This window comes from Nicotiana tabacum, chromosome 11 (genome assembly GCF_000715075.1).
Source record: "Nicotiana tabacum cultivar K326 chromosome 11, ASM71507v2, whole genome shotgun sequence".
Taxonomy (NCBI): Eukaryota; Viridiplantae; Streptophyta; class Magnoliopsida; order Solanales; family Solanaceae; genus Nicotiana; species Nicotiana tabacum.
The window spans coordinates 128,033,038-128,051,501 of record NC_134090.1 but is presented as its reverse complement, the minus strand read 5'-3'; positions in this window follow the sequence as shown (position 1 = coordinate 128,051,501).

Below are 18,464 nucleotides of genomic sequence, written 5' to 3'. Positions count from 1 at the left end.
GCTGCATCCCGTTTGTTTTGCGCATCTATTTGCTTCAGATCTGCATGTTGACCGGTTTCCGAAAATTTTTCAAGAAAAAAGAAAATAGCAGGGTAGGAAGATAATTACTTATTCTTTTTTTTTTTTAAAAAAAAAACCAATGTCCGAGTAATGTCAAAACCTCGCCGGAATTTTCTTAAAAAAAATATAATACGTAAAAAAAAAAAATGAAAACAAAACTTGTCTTTTTGACTATTCCTTTTAATCACTTTCAAAATCCAAAATATATATAAATAAAAAAAATCAAATTTTTTTTTTCATTTGTAGTACCTCTTAAAAGATTTTCGAAATTTCAAAAAAAATTTTAATGTATAAGTATTTCTTTGGTCTCTTTTCAAAAAAAAAATAAATGATAATAAAAAAGAGTTATTCTTCTTTTTTTTAAAAGATTTTATTTTTTGTTTCCCCTATTTTGATCCGACCGAACTACGCCGGTTTGATTCTCGCACGGGGTGAGATACGTAGGCAACCCTCATCGGGTCCAACCTCCCGTTTTTGCAAAAAAAAAAAAATCTCTTAAAAAAAATCTAGATAATTTTAATTTTGAGTCTAATAAAAGTTTATCACCCTAAATAAATGTGCAGGATGAGCACGATACAAAACGAACCGTTTTCAATAATGACCAAGATCCCTTTTGAGTTGCGATTATGGTGGAACGACTTAGGCAAGGAGGGGCAAGGCAAAGTGAGGAAATATCTGAAAAATCTCCCGGATTTACTAGACATTCAGCCTCGGGGCGATATTATCAGATCATTGGTCACTTACTGGGATTCGGCGCACAATGTATTTCATTTCTCAGACTTCGAACTCACCCCGACGTTGGAAGAAATAGCGGGATACGTTGGGGGTGATGAAGCTCCGTTAAGGTTCAAATACTTGATTGCACCTAGGGCCGTCACGGTACACCGGTTTCTGGATTTTCTGAAAATACCCCGAACATTTCACCATCCAGATCTTGCCAAAGGTTTCTGCAGTCTCCACCTCATGTATGCTAGATACGGTCACGAGGGCGGGTTCAATAAGCCGGATTTCAAACTGTGTAGTAAAGGCAACCGACAAAAGTGGGACGAGCACAGGCTGTTAGCTTTTATGACGGCCTTCTTGGGTCTTATAGTGTTCCCAAGGAAGGACGACAACATCGATCTAAAAATAACTGGGGTCGTCAGTACTTTTCTTACCCAAGATAAAAGTACTCTAGCGCCTATGATTATGACTGACATTTTCCGGGCTCTCACTGCTTGTCGAGCCAGGGGCGACCTTTTCGAAGGATGTAACCTACTGTTGCAAATATGGATGACCGATCATTTATGCCACCGCTCCCCGCTCTTGGGTTACGGTTCGCCCGAAAAAACTTGTATTGGAGAATTCTACACTAGAATCAAAGGTTTCAATCTACCTGAGGGCGTCACGTCATGGACCTCACTTTTCCGAACTCTCACTACTAGCCAAATCCAGTGGACGCTCGGATGGTCGCCTATTGAGGAAATCATATACATGTCGGCAACCATGCCCCACTTTCTGTTGATGGGACTTAAAAGCATCCAACCCTACGCACCGTATCAGGTTTTGAGGCAACTTGGGAGATATCAAGTGGTGTCGAAAGATGAAGATCTGAGTACCCAAGTGATTGAAATCAGTCCAGACGGTCGTTTCCCCGAAGAAGAAGTTCGCCAAATCTGGAGTGAGTGCCAACATCTGACAGCAAGCACTTGTGTGATGGATATAGCAAAAGGGGAAGTTGCCCCAGGGTATCACGCTTGGTTCAGAGGCGACCTGTCTTGCGAAAGACCAGCTAAGAGACCGCATCTCAAAGATTTTGTAGAATCGTCCCAAGGGCAATGGAATTGGTTAGCAAAAGAAAAGGGGTATCGGGCAGAGATCGGTGATTTGAAGCTACAAATTGACAGTCTGAAATTCAATAACAACATACAAATCGCGGCGGATCGAAGCGAAAAGAATAAATTGGTCCAAGAGAATGAAGAACTTAAGGCCCAAATCCAAAAATTGAGATTGTCTCTTGATGAACAGACCAGAAGTCGATCAGACCAGCAGTTGATTAAGGGTTTAAAAAGAGAAGTCGCGGAAAGGCGAGATGGTTTAGAAGAATCGGGAAAGATTATGGCAAAGCTCAAGGCACAGTGGGGAATAAGAGTAGAGAAGCATCACCGATACTTGAACCAATCGAAATGCGACCACGAGAAAATTGTTGCCAAAATGAAGAGAGAGATGGCTATACTTGAGATCAAAGCAGCTAATCAGGCCAAGAATTTCCAAATTGAGAGCAGATACTGGTACGACTCATTAGCCCAAATAAAGTTAGAAGTACGGCGACTGAAGAATCAGCATATACAGGATTCCCAGGTATTCAAGATATGTAGCGATCAGATAAAACACCTACTCATAGAGAAGAAGCAAACCAGAGATAGGATCAAGGCCATTGCCCATGCCATCACCAGACGATGCCTACGATGTGAGGACATGACCAGTGTTACCGTCCTCTTCGGCAGTGATGGGTTATGTCAAACAGACCATGCATGAGCTGGAGCAGCTCGAGAGGGATCTCACACCTAGGACCGCGGCGAGGCCGAATGATGCCCCGCGGGCACCAATTTTCAAAACCATAATGTACTCATAAGTCGAGTCTGTATCTTAGCATCTTCTGCCTGTTTTTTCCCATCAGTTTGTTTTAGTCTATGTTGAGTCTAGGTTTATTTTCAAAGTTTGCTCTTTTTTTTGCAGAATATAGTTTGTAATAGACCGTTTCAACAATAAAAGGTGTGTTTCTTTTACGCTCATTTGTGTTTTTGAACTACGTAATGATCTGATTCACGTGGCGTCGTGATACGTAGGCAATCCTCATCGGATCCGGTCGCATTTTTACCGCAAAATAAAAACATAAAAGAAAAACAAAAAGAGAATAAAAATGATAAGAAAAGGGAAGCCTAAAAAAGAATGCCGGAATGACGCATGCTTTCATCGCAAACATGTAGAGGTGCATCATGCTCAACGTGAGGTTGCCTATCTGTTATTTGTTTCGAATTAACCGCTCGTTTGTCGTTGAGCCTCCCAGGTTTTTGGAAAAGACGGTTGGTTTGGTGAAAGTCTGGCCTCGCACTCATACTTCACGAGGTCGAAAGGGAGTTTTCAGCTACCTGTGGTTAAGTCAGGAGGCAGTGCTCACGCTTATTTCACAAGGTCAAAAGGAAGCACAGAAATGTCTGCAGAAATCCCTTTACCAACAGTGCCTGTTCTCGAGGAAAGTTCGATCTCGGCTGTCCTCACGCCCGAGTCCGCAACTGCGGAGGAAAATAAGATCCTATGGCTCCGCATGTTGGAAATGCTGGACGACTGGAATAATGGGAAAGAGCCACCAAGTGTCGTCCCTGGATTCCCTGAGTTATTCTCCAGGACAAGCGGGACTTCTAATGTTCCCATAAGTTATCCTGCTACCCCGTTCGGGTACCCGGCTACTTCAGCCTTCTCTGCTGGATCGCCCTCTGAGTCTCACCCCCGAATGTCAGCAACCGATGCAAGCACGAACATCTTTACTGCACTGCCCTACCCGATTACGGCACAGCCTGCTACGTATAAGCCAAGCTTTGACTCATCCTCCTTTACATTACAAGCACCCTCTTTCTCAATGGAACCAACTAGGTTTGCTACCAGCACTAATCCTCCACCGCCTCAGTGCGAGCTTGCACCTGGGCAGGATTAGAACCCCAGAATTGCTAAACAAAATGAGATGGCCAAAAGGATGAGAAGCCTTGAACAGAGTTTGAAGAATATGCAAGGTCTGAGCGGACAGAAAAGCGTCTCTTATACCGATCTATGCATATTCCCTCACGCACACCTTCTAGTGGGTTTCAAGATCCTGAAGTTTGAGAAGTACGATGGACACGGTGACCCCATTGCACATCTTAAGAAATATTGCAAACAATTGCGGGGAGCCGGCGGAAAAGAGGAACTGCTAATGACATATTTTGGGGAAAGTCTAGTAGGGATAGGCTCGGAATGGTATATGGACCAAGAAATGTCCCGATGGCATATATGGGATGATCTCGCCAGAGATTTTGTGAAACAATTCCAGTATAACATCGACATTGCACCAGACCAAAATTCCCTATCGAATTTGAAGAAGAAACCTTCAGAAAGCTTCAGAGAATACACTATTAAGTGGCGTGAGCAGGCGTTAAGGGTGAAGCCTCCCATGGATGAGGTGGAAATGGTCACTACCTTTCTCCAGGCTCAAGAGTCTGACTATTTCCAAAACATGATGTCAGCCATGGGAAAGCCGTTTGCAGAAGCAATTAAGATTGGAGAGATGGTGGAGAATGGTCTGAAAACGGGTAAGATTCTGAGTCAAGCAGCCATAAGGGCGACCTCCCAAGCCGTCCAAAGCGGGTCCGGGGGAATGGCAAGAGGGAAGAAAAAGGAAGAAACGACCATGGAAGCCTCAGAAGCAAGGGAATATCGTAATCCCAGGCCCCGTTTTTCGGAAAGAACCCCACAACACTACTATCCCCACTCAAATCTGGCATATGCTCATCAACCCTATATGGTCATGAATGCCCAACGTTATGCCCATCCTCCGCAACAAGCCAACCGAGTCCAAGCTCCACCTCCCAGAAATCAGCCTCCTTACCGCAACCACTATAACCCGCAACCTCCACAGAATAACTTCCGCCCTCAGGAGCCACCTAGAAGGCGGACTTTCACGCCCATCGGTGAACCATACTCTACTTTGTTCCCGAAACTAGTCCAGTTGGGCTTCCTGCAACCAGTCCCTCAAACAAGGCAAAACCCGACGTCACCTTCTTACAAAGCTGGAGTCAGATGCGCCTATCATTCAGGGGCCGAGGGGCACGATACAAATGACTGCTGGTCATTGAAAAGAGTGGTCGAGAATTTAATAGAGCAAGGGAAAATAGTGCTAAGGGACGAGAAGGTCCCAAATGTGACTAACAATCCACTACCTGCACATAATAACGGGCCACTGATCGGAATGATTTGCGAAGACAAAGAATTCGACCCTGCTTTGAAGGCTATAATCGCCATTGTCGACACGAGGAAAAAGCCTGAGACAGCCCAAGAACCAGAAAAGGGGGAGGAGGCCAATGCTGTAAAGAGCGAGCCTGAAAAGAAGGTGGAGAAGAAAGTGGTACCGGTAAAGGATGGAGTTCTTTACATACCACGAGGTCGAGCAGAGAAGCCGCAGAGTTTCGGGGTCAAAAAGGCAAAACCTATGTACGTGCCAAAGGGGGCTTATGTGGTCCGGGGGACGATTCAACCACCTCGGCTGAATGAGCCAGTGGTTATCGGACGCGTGCCACAAAAGCCAATGACAAACCTGTCCACAGTACCGTGGAACTATCAGAGGACGTTGGTAACGTACAAAGGTAAAGAAATCACGGGGGAACTCCCGGAAAATACTTTCACTGGAAGGCATTCAAGCACCCAAGAGCTGAACAACGCCACACAGAGACGCTTCCCACCAAAGAAGCCTGTAAGTGTTGAAGAAGCGGAAGTGTTCTTCCAACAAATGAAAATGCCGGATTACGAAGTGATAGATCAACTGCGCAAGTACCTCGAGCAAGTGTCCATGCCATCATTGTTGATGAGGTCGGCCGAGCATCAAAAGATCTTACTGAAGACCCTGAATGAAGCGTACGTGCTAGTTGAAACCTCGGTTGAACAACTGGAGCGGATGACAGAAAGATTCTTCGCCGTCAACCAAATCTCTTTCAGCAAGAACGATTTACCCCCAGAAGGAGCGGCACACAACAAGGCCTTGCATCTAACAGTTAAATGCGAGGACTACTATGTCAAGCGGGTAATGTTGGATGGAGGCTCAGGTGTTGACATTTGCCCGCTCTCCACACTACAAAGGATGGAAATTGGGACCGGAAGAATCCGACCCAATAATGTCTGCGTAAGGGCTTTCGACGGCATCAAGAGAGATACCATGGGGGAAATAGACCTGTTGTTGGTCATAGGACCAGTCGAGTTTGAAGTAACCTTCCAGGTGCTCGACATGGATACATCCTACAATTTTCTCCTCGGCAGGCCTTGGATCCATGCGGCAGGAGCTGTGCCTTCCACTCTTCACCAGATGGTGAAGTTTGAGTACGAAGACCGAGAGATCGTGGTCCATGGAGAAGACGAGCATGCTATTTATCGGGACCCATCCGTCCCATATCTTGAACCAAGAGAAGGGAGCGAACATACGGTCTATCAAGCTTTCGAGATTGTACTAACAGAGCAGCATGAAGAGGGAATACCTTGCCCCCAGCCTTTCTTGTCTAACGCCTCGGTTATGGTGGCCAAAGAGATGATCCGGCACGGATTTAGGCCAGGGAAAGGGCTTGGACGAACCCTGCAGGGAATAACAGAACCCATCACCTTGCCGACCACCAAGAAACCTTTTGGACTAGGTTTCAAACCCACTCCAGGAGATGAAGAGTGGGCAAAGAAAAGGAAAAATGAGGGTTGGAAGTTACCTCGACCATTGCCGGATTTATATGAAACTTTCATCAGGCCAAGGTACACCGAAGAAGAAGACGATGAGGTCTTCACGGCTGAGGAAATCGAGGAGATATGTGGGGCAATGAGAGAAATGCTCTACGAGACTCACATGGTTCAACCAGGTGAAGGCACAAGCACTGCTGAGATGCTGTACGTGGGGCCAAACGCCAAACTTCGAAACTGGGAGGCCACGCCATTCCCGACTAGACGGAAGTCCGGGTAGACCTGTCCTGCCACCCTTCCTGTATCACAAGTTATCTCCAGGACATAACTTGAACGTTTTCTTCCTTTCAATTGTTGTTTTGAATTCCTAAGTTGTAAACATTGTTGTCTTCCAACTTCCCAAAGAAAATACAAAAAATCGTCATTGCTTTCCCATTTTTTCTTTTGTTCTGATTTTTGTTATTTTTCCTTTTATCTTTCCTTTCAGTTATAATAATGCGGCTTTAAATATGACATGCTTGCGGACTTCACGCCCAGATCGCAACGAGCTATTTAACTGTGAATTAATGAACCCAGAACCAGAATATGACGAAAAAGAGGCTTTTAGGGAAATAAACCGAGAGTTGGAACATTTTGAGAATAAACCTAAGCCAAATATGAATGACACTGAACCGGTTAATTTAGGAACTCCTGAAGAAATCCAGGAGACCAAAATAAGCATTCACACGGACAAGAAAACGCGAGATGCGATAATTCAACTTCTTTTTGAATTTAAAGACGTGTTTGCTTGGTCATATGATGACATGCCGGGACTAGGTGTTGACCTAGTGGTTCATAAATTGCCGATTCATCCTGAGTGTCCTCCAGTTCAACAAAAGCAACGAAAGTTCAAAACTGAGGTCAGTGACAAGATTAAAGAGGAGATCACCAAATAACTGAAAACGAGAGTGATTCGGGTAGTCCAGTATACAACATGGTTGGCAGATGTGGTTCCAGTACCGAAAAAGGACGGGAAGACTCGGTTATGTGTAGATTACCGAGATTTGAATAGAGCAAGTCCCAAAGATAATTTCCCACTGCCCAACATCCACATCCTCGTTGATAATTGCGCCAAACACGAGATACAGTCTTTCGTAGATTGTTACGCTGGGTATCATCAGGTATTGATGGATGAAGAGGACGCCGAGAAAACTGCCTTCACCACGCCTTGGGGCACCTACTGTTATCGGGTCATGCCATTTGGTTTGAAGAATGCTGGGGCTACTTACATGAGGGCCATGACTGCCATTTTTCATGACATGATGCATCAGGAAATAGAGGTGTACGTGGACGACGTGATAGTCAAGTCCAGGACGCATGATAATCACATCCAAGACTTGAGGAAATTCTTCGAGAGATTAAGGAAGTATGACTTGAAGCTGAACCCAGCCAAATGTGCTTTCGGAGTTCCGTCGGGCAAACTTTTGGGCTTCATCGTAAGCAGGAGAGGTATCGAACTAGATCCAACTAAGATAAAATCAGTCAGAGATCTACCTCCCCCGAGAACGAAGAAAGACATGATGAGTTTGTTGGGCAGGTTGAACTACATCAGTCGATTTATTGCCCAGCTGACAAGCACATGTGATCCCATATTCAAGCTGTTAAGGAATGATGCGGCGATCAAATGGACAATTGAGTGTCAAGAAGCCATTGATAAAGTCAAAGAATACCTTTCGAATCCCCCAGTTTTGTTCCCTCCAGAGCCAGGGAGACCACTATTCTTGTATCTGACAGTCTTGGAGAACTCTTTCGGTTGCGTCCTCGGGCAACACGACATAACCGGAAAGAAGGAGCAAGCAATCTACTATTTGAGCAAGAAATTCACCGGCTACGAGGCCAAGTACACTCTGCTGGAAAGGACATGTTGCGCTCTGACGTGGGTTGCTCAAAAGCTGAGACATTATCTCCAAGCCCACACTACTTTCCTCATAAGCAGGCTGGATCCTTTGAAGTATATATTTCAGAAACCGATGCCTACTGGGAGACTGGCCAAGTGGAAAATCTTGCTTACTGAATTCGACATAGTCTATGTCACTCGCACGGCAATGAAAGCCCAGGCGCTAGCAGATCATTTGGCCGAAAATCCGGTCGATGAGGAATACCAGCCATTGAGTACCTACTTTCCGGATGAAGAAGTAAACACCGTAGAAGTGGTCTCGGAGGACGCTCATGTTTGGAAGATGTTCTTTGATGGAGCCGTGAATGCCAAAGGTGTAGGGATCGGGGGAATTTTGATTTCGCCTTCTGGTCAGCATTATCCCGCCACAGCTAGACTGCGTTTCTTTTGCACAAACAATACAGCTGAGTATGAAGCCTGCATCATGGGCATGCATATGGAAATCGATCAGGATGTCGAAGACTTACTGATTATGGGAGATTCTGACCTGATTATCCGGCAAGTCCAAGGTGAATGGGAAACTCGGGATGTCAAGCTTATCCCTTACCGACAGCATGTGGAGGACCTCGGCAAGCGCTTTACATCAATAAAGTTCAGGTATATCCCGAGGTGTCACAATGAACTGGCGGACGCACTTGCTACTCTGGCTTCAATGCTACCCTACCCGGGCAACGCCCACGTCGATCCTTTGGAAATCCAAATCAAGGAAAGAAACGGTTACTGCAACGTAATCGAGGTAGGAGCAGATACACAACCTTGGTACCACGACATCAGGAGGTTCCTGAAGATACAAGAATACCCCGAGCATGCTACTGGAGATCAAAAGAGAACCATTAGGCGACATGCAAGTGGTTTCTTTCTGAGCGGTGAATTGTTGTACAAGAGGACCCCGGACCTCAACCTCCTAAGATGTGTCGACGCCGAGGAGGCGAGAAAGATTATGCACGAAGTACACGCAGGTGTGTGCGGACCTCACATGAACGGGTATGTCTTAGCGAAGAAAATCCTTCGAGCAGGTTATTACTGGATGACCATGGAAAAGGACTGCTTTAGCTTCGTTCGGAAGTGTCATCAGTGTCAGGTGCACGGTGATTTGATTCATGCACCTCCCACAGAACTGCATCCCATGTCTGCGCCTTGGCCATTTGTCGCCTGGGGCATGGACGTCATTGGACCAATCGAGCCAAAGGCTTCAAATGGACACAGATTTATACTGGTTGCCATAGACTACTTCACAAAATGGGTAGACGCTGCCACTCTCAAGTCGGTCACTAAAAAAGCTGTAGTGGATTTTGTACACTCAAATCTTATCTGTTGTTTCGGTATTCCTGCGACTATCATTATAGATAACGCAGCAAACTTAAACAGTCACTTGATGGGATATGTATGCGAGCAATTCAAAATAACGCATAGGAATTCTACTCCTTATCGGCCGAAGGCCAATGGTGCTGTAGAAGCGGCGAACAAAAACATCAAGAAGATTTTGAGGAAAACGATCCAAAGTTCCCGACAGTGGCAAGAGCAGTTACCATTTTCATTGTTGGGATATCGTACTACGGTACACACGTCAGTAGGAGCAACTCCTTATCTTTTGGTTTATGGGACCGAGGCTGTGATACCAACAGAAGTAGAAATCCATTCGCTTCGAACCATTGTTGAAGCAGAGATCGAAGACAGCGAGTGGGTCAAGACTCGATTAGAGCAATTGACTTTGATCGATGAAAAGCGAATGGCCGCGGTTTGTCACGGACAGTTGTACCAACGAAGAATGGCCCGTGCTTACAACAAGAAAGTCCGACCCAGGAATTTCGAAGTAGGTCAGCTGGTACTGAGGCGTATTCTGCCATATCACCAGGAAGCGAAAGGGAAATTTTCTCCAAATTGGAAAGTCCCATACATCATAAGGAAGATATTGCCGAGAGGAGCATTGTGTCTAGGTGATATCAAAGGAAATGACCCCGAAACAGCAGTAAATGCGGATGCAGTCAAGAGATACTACATCTGAATTATACTCCAGTGGTCCTGACACATTTGAAATGACGAAGGTTTTATTCCCCACTACTCCCAAACACTACCAACTCTCTCTACAAGCTATTTGAGCCGGTCACATCCCTTCGGCAACCAATTAAAAAAAAAAATTGATGAGAGCCTGAACTACGTTTGACTTGATTCCGAAAGGATACGTAGGCAGCCTCTCTCTGAGGTTCAATCACACCAACAATAAAATCCCATTCACCCTAAAATTGAAACCGGGGCACGTCAAGCGGTTTAGATCATCTGCTTTTATTTGCCAAGCACGAGCCTTCCAGATCAATTACCAAAGGTAGCGGGGAACAAATGGAGACCGGTACACTGTAAATTGAGAGAAATAAAATGAGAGAGTCTCGTCGGTGAAAACCTTCGGGCACCGCGAGGCAACAGGAGTAGAGAGACCAAAATGAGAAAGCTTGTTTAGTAAAAACTTGCAAAGAGTGCTATCAAGCGATGACAGGAAGAGAAATGAGAGAGGTCAGCCAGCGAAAACCCGCAAAGGGCGCTGTTGGCCGAAAGAATGACTCCACCCAAGGAGGTCTCGGCAAAGTTCCACCGGTTTGGAATCACAGATCCGTTTTGGTTCAGGGAAACGCAAGTTCATTGAAGGTCAGGCGTCCAGTCCAAAGAGCATGTCATGTCCATTTAAACCTAGCATTGTCTTCCTCAGATAAGTCTTTCTCGTCCCGAAAGAGACACTCCTTTTTCTGAAATTTGCTTTCTCCTTTCTTTGTTTTTCTTCGAATCCTTTTCATGTTTAACCCCGAGTTCCAGATATACCGGAAAGGACAGGTGGCAGGTTTGGTTTCACGGAAGTCTGTTTCATGAAGGAAAACACCTCGTTTCGTTGGTACGTTTGTCCAAACCTGATGAATCATGATGTTTGACTGCGTTCGAAGTAAAGAGAAAGAGATAAATTTCCCCAGCAAGTCCGCTTCGTACAAATCCCCACAGGGCTTCCCTTTGTACAAATCCGCACAAGGAATCCACTGCGTAAATATTCCCAAAGAGTCTGCCCCAGCGAAATCCACACAGATTTTCTCTCTTGTACAGATCCCCACAAGGTCTTCCCTTTGTTAATACTAATAATAAAAAAAAGAAGGATTTCCCCAGCAAATCCCCAGCGAGTCCCTTTGTAAAATTCCCCAGCGAGCTTACCCCAACAAATCATGGAAAGTCCGCTTTGAAACAAATCCCTAAGCATGTCCCCGTTGTACAAAAATCCACCCAAAGAATCCACTTTGTAAATATTCCCCCATAGAGCTTCCCTTTGTACAAATCCCCATAGAATACCTCCAATAAAATCCCCGTTGAGAATCTCCAAGCAAAACGGGACACAAAAAGAAAAAGAAAAAGACAGCCTTACGAGGCAAATCATCACAGAATCCGGAAATACAAGCCTGAGCAGTCTAAAGGGTCTCCCCATTTGAATCCAATCAATGGCAGGACTTCGCAACAGAAATAAGGACGCAACGAAGCAATTGGAACGACCAAGATCACCGAACAAACCGCCATTTTCGAACTAACAATTGTTCTTTGTCTGAAAAGTTGAAAAAGATATAATCCAAGACAACCGTGCAAGAAGCAGGTGTCACCCAAAGAAAAAGGAATCCACTCGAAAGGTAAGTTTCCACGAAATTCCCCTTTATCTTCTACTAAAATAAGAAAATTCAAAAAAAGAGGTCAGTTAGTATCCTCGAACTTTGTCCCCAGTTAGCCAGCGTTAGGGTTTTAAACCCTGAACTGAGCTTTTTCATTCAATCAGCATTAGGGTTTTAAACCCTAAACTGAACTCTTTTCCATTCGGTCAGCATTAGGGTTTTAAACCCTAAACTGAACTCTTTTCCATTCAGTCAGTATTAGGGTTTTAAACCCTAAACTGAAATTTTCCTCTAGACAGCATTAGGGTTTTAAACCCTAAACTGAACTTTTCCTTTCAGTCAGCATTAGGGTTTTAAACCCTAAACTGAACTTTTTCCAGCCAGTCAGTATTAGGGTTTTAAACCCTAAACTGAACTTTTCCTTTCAGTCAGCATTAGGGTTTTAAAACCCTAAACTGAACTTTTCCATTCAGTCAGTATTAGGGTTTTAAACCCTAAACTGAACTTTTTCCATTCAGTCAGTATTAGGGTTTTAAACCCTAAACTGAACTTTTCCTTTCAGTCAGCATTAGAGTTTTAAACCCTAAACTGAACTTTTTCCTTTAGTCAGCATTAGTGTTTTAAACCCTAAACTGAACTTTTCCTTTCAGTCAGCATTAGGGTTTTAAACCCTAAACTAAACAATTCCATCCAGTCAGCATTAGGGTTTTACACCCTAAACTGAACTTTTCCTTTCAGTCAGTATTAGGGTTTTAAACCCTAAACTGAACTTTTCCAGCCAGTCAGGATTAGGGTTTTAAACCCTAAACTGAACTTTTCCATTCAGTCAGTATTAGGGTTTTAAACCCTAAACTGAAATTTTTCCATTCAGTCAGCATTAGGGTTTTAAACCCTAAACTGAACTTTTTCCATTCAGTCAGCATTAGGGTTTTAAACCCTAAACTGAACTTTTTCCATTCAGTCCGCATTAGGGTTTTAAACCCTAAACTGAACTTTTTCCTTTAGTCAGCATTAGGGTTTTAAACCCTAAATTAAACTTTTTCCTTTGGTTAGCATTAGGGTTTTAAACCCTAAACTGAACTCTTTTCCATTCAGTCAGTATTAGGGTTTTAAACCCTAAACTGAACTTTTCCGTTAGTCAGCATTAGGGTTTTAAACCCTAAACTGAATTCTTTTCCATTCGGTCAGCATTAGGGTTTTAAACCCTAAACTTAACTTTTCCGTTAGTCAGCATTAGGGTTTTAAACCCTAAACTGAACTCTTTTCTATTCGGTCAGCATCAGGGTTTTAAACCCTGAACTGAACTCTTTCCTTTAGTCAGCATTAGGGTTTTAAACCCTAAACTGAACTTTTCCTTTAGTCAGCATTAGGGTTTTAAACCCCAAACTGAACTCTTTTCCATTCGGTCAACATCAGGGTTTTAAACCCTGAACTGAACTCTTTCCTTTAGTCAGCATTAGGGTTTTAAACCCTAAACTGAACTTTTCCTTTAGTCAACATTAGGGTTTGAAACCCTAAACTGAACTTTTTTCCATTCAGTCAGCATTAGGGTTTTAAACCCTAAACTGAACTTTTTCCTTTAGTCAGCATTAGGGTTTTAAACCCTAAACTGAACTTTTCCTCTAGTCAGCATTAGGGTTTTAAACCCTAAACTGAACTTTTCCTTTAGTCAGCATTAGGGTTTTAAACCCTAAACTGAACTTTTCCCTTTAGTCAGCATTAGGGTTTTAAACCCTAAACTGAACTTTTTCATTTCAATCAGCATTAGGGTTTTAAACCCTAAACTGAACCTTTTTCATTCAATCAGCATTAGGGTTTTAAACCCTAAACTGAACTTTTTCATTTCAATCAGCATTAGGGTTTTAAACCCTAAACTGAACTTTTTCCATTCAATCAGCATTAGGGTTTTAAACCTTAAACTTAACTCTTTCCTTCAGTCAGCATTAGGTTGTTAAACCCTAAACTGAACTTTTTCCATTCAGTCAGCATTAGAGTTTTAAACCCTAAACTGAACTTTCTTTTTAGTCAGCGTTAGGGTTTTAAACCCTAAACTGAACTTTTTCATTTCAATCCCCAGTTGGTCAGCATTAGAGTTTCAACTCTAAACTGAACTTCTCCCCAGCTAGTCGGTATTAGGGCTCCAACCCTGAACTGAGCATTCATATCCTCTTTCATTGATTTTACGAACTTCCTGGCGAATAATTCACGAAATTTTCCTAGTGAAACTGGGGCAGAAAATTTCATTCGTTTGTTTTTCCCCGCAGGTCTAACATTGAGCCACATGGATCAAAACGACCCACGAGATGAGTCTCAACTCAGAATCAAAGAAGAAAATACCAAGGAAGATGTCCCGAAATACCGGAGAAAATGGAAGGCGGATCGCTCCAAGACTTGATCAAGGTCCCGAACTCTGCCAATCACGTCTCACTCAGTATCCCAGAGATTAAAACAAGCACCTACAACTCGCAAGCATCAAAGATTCGGATCGAAGTCTCCAAGCAAAATCAGCTAAGACCCAAGATCAAGTCGCAAAAGAATCATAGATAGGAATCTTGTAACTAGCAGTTGACATGCATTTAAGTATTCAGTTCAGTTTCAATTTTTCTTTGGTTGTAATAAGGCGGTCAGTAAAGCAACGGTGACAACAGCAACAGCAGTAACAGCAAGCATTGCAAACCTATGGTAGTCCCAACTGCCAAAACTTCCCGAACTACATTGACCTGATTCCTGTGTAGCCCAGGATATGTAGGAAATCTTTGAAGCAAAGATCCGGTCAGATCTTTCAAAACATGCTTCAGACGGAGTAGTCCATAGGCAAAAATCGCTCATATCCGCTCACTTTATCTTTGCACGAAAACTCTTCGTGTTTTCGAACAAAGAGGGACAGCTGTGAGCACGTGATTTTTGTTTTCGCGACGATCACTAAAAAAAGAAACGAAAATAATAACAATTGGTCTTGCTGTACAATTTCTGGATTTTTACGTGGCACTTTGTTAATTGTTTATGATTCTGGCCCATTTTTATTTTTATTAAAACAAAATACAAAAAAAACGTGTGTCATGCGTAGTTTGAACCGTAATCCGGTTGTTAAATGGAAAATCATAAAATATGCATTTTGTCTTGATTTGTTGCCTTGTTTAATTTTACCTACTTTTAACATTTTAATATGCGTGTAATAATTACATTAAGTGTTAATTAATGGTGTTTAGTTTTTATTTAATTAGGTTTTGTGTTTAAGAAAATTAGAAATAAAAAAAGAGGGTGAAATTTGTTTTAAATGAATTTGGGCCAATTCCCCATTTCAAAATCTGAGGCCCAAACGAGCAGCCCAAGCCACCAGTCCAAACAGCCCACCTCCAGGCTACAATACGACGTAGTTTGACACCAAAACTACGTCGTTTCAATGCCAATCCATCTCGACCATTCAAACCAAGCTGATCCAACGGTCCAGATCTCTCACCCATAACCCCATTACCCGACCCGTTACCCGAACCAACTCTGACCCCTACTAAGCCAAACGACACCGTTTCTTTTAAGCCTTCAGATCCAAGCCGTTGATCTCGATTGATCCAACGGCTGAGATCATACCATCCACTCCATATATAAGCTTCCACTCATACCCCACCCCCCTATCCAAATACCCCTCCTTCGTCCTCAACCCTTTCCCAAACCCAAACCCACGGAACCCTAGCCGCCCCCTTATTCCTCACCATTAATCCCGGCGGCATGAACGCCGGTGGCCTTCACCTTAACACCCTAGGACCACCTTGACACCCTGAACATAGATCTGCAAACCACTGATCTCGAACCTTCCCCCATCGTCTCGAATCTTTATTTGAAGATTCGAGCAGAACCTCGACCTACACCGATCTGCCCTAGACTCGTACCAGACAGTCCCCGGACCTCCCTCGTGACCAAACCATGCTTGGTTTGGTCCGAATCTAACCATTGAAACCCAAATCCCAAATCTACCATCTATGAACCCTAGAAACCCCAAGCCTGGTCCGTGTCTGTTTGAGCCAAGTGATTAGGGTCTAATGGACCTTAATCGAAGTGTTTCTCATTTGAGAAACACTTTGATTAAAGTCCGTTCAACCCCAAGAAGGGTCTGTTCAAATCCAAGCTAAGGCTTCCTGATTTTTAAGGTTTTTTAAGGTAAGTTTGTTTTATTATTCAATTCATGTGTGTTAAAAGTTGTTCGCATGATTTGCTTTAAGTTTTGTTGATTGTGTCCTGCCCACCTTGCCCGGGCCTCTGTACATGGTCAAGTTCCTTTTATTCACTGATGATGTGTGTGTTTTGTAAACTGCATATTCGGTTTTAATTTGTAATTGGTCATTCAATTAGTTCCCAAGGTCATTTTTGTATTGACATTGCAATCTGAACCCCTTGTTGATACTATTTGGATTTCTGATCTTTGGCTACGATTGTACATGTTATGATTAGTATAGTCGAGTCGACAAATGTCGTTAATTAATTTCAGTAGTTCGAATGTTAACAATTGAATATGTTGCCTGCTGCAACTTTGTTTGAATCAAAGTATGAATCAAGTATGGCTACTTATAGTTGCTGTATTTGAATATGAAAATATAAAAGGTTAGATTGTTAGCTGCAATCTGAATTGGAGGGCATGTGCACTTGTGCACAACATGTGCATAAAGGCCCTTTTGGATTAAAATAGTTTGACAGCATATGCTGTCAGATTATATTCCTGCTGCCCATGTCTGCTTTTAGTTAATAAAATGGGAAAGGGGACTGTCAGAGAATGTCATGGGAGGGGTTTTATTTTAAGTAATTGAGTGGAAAGAAAACAGATCACATGGGAGGGTTTCTGATTGGTCTAACAGGATGTTAAAGGGCTGATGTTAGGCTTATAAAAGGGGGGAACTTCCATTAAAAAAAAAAGAACATTGAGAACTGAAGTTCTGAAAAAAACAGAAAGCTGGAAAAGAATTCTTTTTGATAACTCAAGTAGATTTCAAAACTGAAAATTGGCACTGGATTTTGAAAAGAAAAGAGATAGTGAGAGGAAAAACAGAGAGGCTTATACAGACACACCTACGAGAGAGAAAAAAACATACAGAAAATCAGAAACTGTTTCTTCCTACTGTTTGTTTGATTCTCAGTTTGTTCAACCTGTTCAATCAACTCTGTTTTCTTTCGAGTATCAACTAAGTTTATTGGTTGATTCGCATTGTTTGTTTCTCCTGGATTTGGTCTGTCTTGGAGCTTTGTTTCTACTGCGTTGTTTGCTGCTGTCATTTTTGCCAATTTTTTCCATCGGCTATAGTTGTATCTCGCACTGGGATTTGTCCTTGGTTGTTACCTGCTGTTATTGCTGCTATTACTGCTACTGTTTGGTATTGCTCCTATTGCTACTGACTTCCTTGCTTCTTCCATTACATTCAACTCCCAGGTACACATTTCGAATCCCCACATTGGTATAACTGATGGTAACAATGGAAAGCATGAATTGAAAGACCATGGAGAAGTTATAATCATCTGTTTGTTTTACTCACAGCCCTTTAAATATTGTTAAGTTATGTGGGTTTTAGTCTGCAGTTCAATAGAGAATGTATCATTGATTGTAACAATGGAAAGCATGAATTGGGAAAACATGGAGAAGTTGTAATTATCTGTTGTTTTACTTACAACCTTTTCATAAATATTGTCAAGTTTGTGTAAATTATAGTTTATAGTTCAATAGGGAAATACATTAGTAAGTTTGTATTTGATTGAAGCTTGTGCTGATCTAAACCACAATATACGATTCCTTTAATGGTATACAGGATATAACCATAATTCATGGAATCTGCAACCATTAGTATAGTTGTTAATTCAAACTCGTTCTTCATCCTGTTTCGAATATATAGGTTGGACGATTCCTTTAATCTCCCCAAAATGCAATACAGTTTTTAGACTCTCGAGTTGCAATTTCATTAGGCATGTTTAAGATGAGTTCGAGTACCTTAGGTAGCATCCTTTAATAAGGAATTCTATTGATCATGTTTAAATGAGTTAATTTAGATTTAGCTTAAAGAGTGTTCGGAGTAAGCATAGCATTTCATCAATCTCGTATGTAATTTTTTTTTAATTAAAAGCATGTTCCATGAGATACAACATTCTTCACCTTGTAAGCGGATAATTAATGAGAGGTCAGGATTAGCGAAGCGGGCCATTTAATCAACATACGTTTTCTTTCTTTTATTTTTAGAAACCTATGCTTTCTTCCTTTTATTGTTAGAGACGAACATAATAGAAATGTAATCACTTTAGGATATCCCTTCTAAAATAATGAGATGAGCCTCGCCAAATAAAAGTGCAAATTGCGGGGCCCTCAACAATTAATCATAATAAATGCTTAGAATTTGGGATGGACCGTTCAGTAAAAT